Source organism: Nansenia antarctica (assembly GCF_963989245.1).
Source record: "Nansenia antarctica genome assembly, chromosome: 7".
Classification (NCBI taxonomy): Eukaryota; Metazoa; Chordata; class Actinopteri; order Argentiniformes; family Microstomatidae; genus Nansenia; species Nansenia antarctica.
Genome location: NC_137677.1, coordinates 8111797 through 8112968, shown reverse-complemented (window position 1 = coordinate 8112968; position 1172 = coordinate 8111797).

Below are 1172 nucleotides of genomic sequence, written 5' to 3'. Positions count from 1 at the left end.
ACAGGGTAGTAATTGTGTCCTGTGTATCTATACCACATGTGTACACACACACACACACGTCCTCTTAAGAGTTTGTGAAAGCCCCTGTGTGTCTGGGGCGTCGTGACATAATGACACTACTTACTGGCTAATTCACACTCAGGTTGCTGCGCTGGTTCGAAAAAACAACATAGGAACCCTGTGCACACACAGCATCCGTTGTGTCACTCTGTGTGGAGGTGGATACATTTTTTGACCCTAGGTCATTCTGACAGGTCGACACAGAAGTCTGTTTATCCTTTTATCCTATCAGAGTCCTTTTCATAGCGTTTGCCGTTTGAAATGTGTTCCACCTTTTTGGATTTATTATTTTGACTCCCCTGCATTCATATGACGGTTTACGGAGCGTTTTGGGGGGTAAATGTATAAGTAGGTGGTTGGAAAAGCGAACAGGCTGAGGAGGGAGTAGGAGGGTAGGGAGGATACTGGGAGGGAGAGAAGGAGGGTAAGGGAGAGCCAGACAGGACAGGGCAGAGTCCTTACACGTCTTTCCACTCCGCTGTTTTTATTTCAGTCCGATTGCGTCTCACAGGAAATGCCCTTCAGTGTTTCCACTTTGGGCTCTTCTTACGGCAAAACAACCCATTAATAAAGCACGGGACACACCAAGCCGAGTAACAGTACACAGTAAACAGTAATGGACCAGTAACACCACCACTCCTCATAGTCAGAGTTGTCATAACTAGTAAAGACATCCATAGGTCCCTGTCACTGTCAGGATGACTCAGGCAAATTGACAATTCAGCCACAATGGAGAAGCTCATAAGGTGGCATTATTGCAACACTAAGTTTACCATAATGTGGAAGCATGTGTGTGGAACCGTATGTGGCTGTTACAACAACACTTCAAACCACAGACAGACAGACAGCTGACTTTCAACGTGGCGTTGGCACGCAGTGTCTGGTCAAGTCTCATGATAATACTCTTGGACTCTCGTATTGACTATACCGTAAATAACAATGTCAAAAGGCTTGATATAGTAGACTACATTCGAGATGTCATTCTTAGCCATTCATTAACAGGGTTACGGCTATCCAGAGCATTTCATGGTCATCGTGACAAAGACATAGAATTCTTTCAGGGTTGGCTCCTTTTCAATTTCACCAAGGAGTTCTCAGTCTTGTATCCTGTA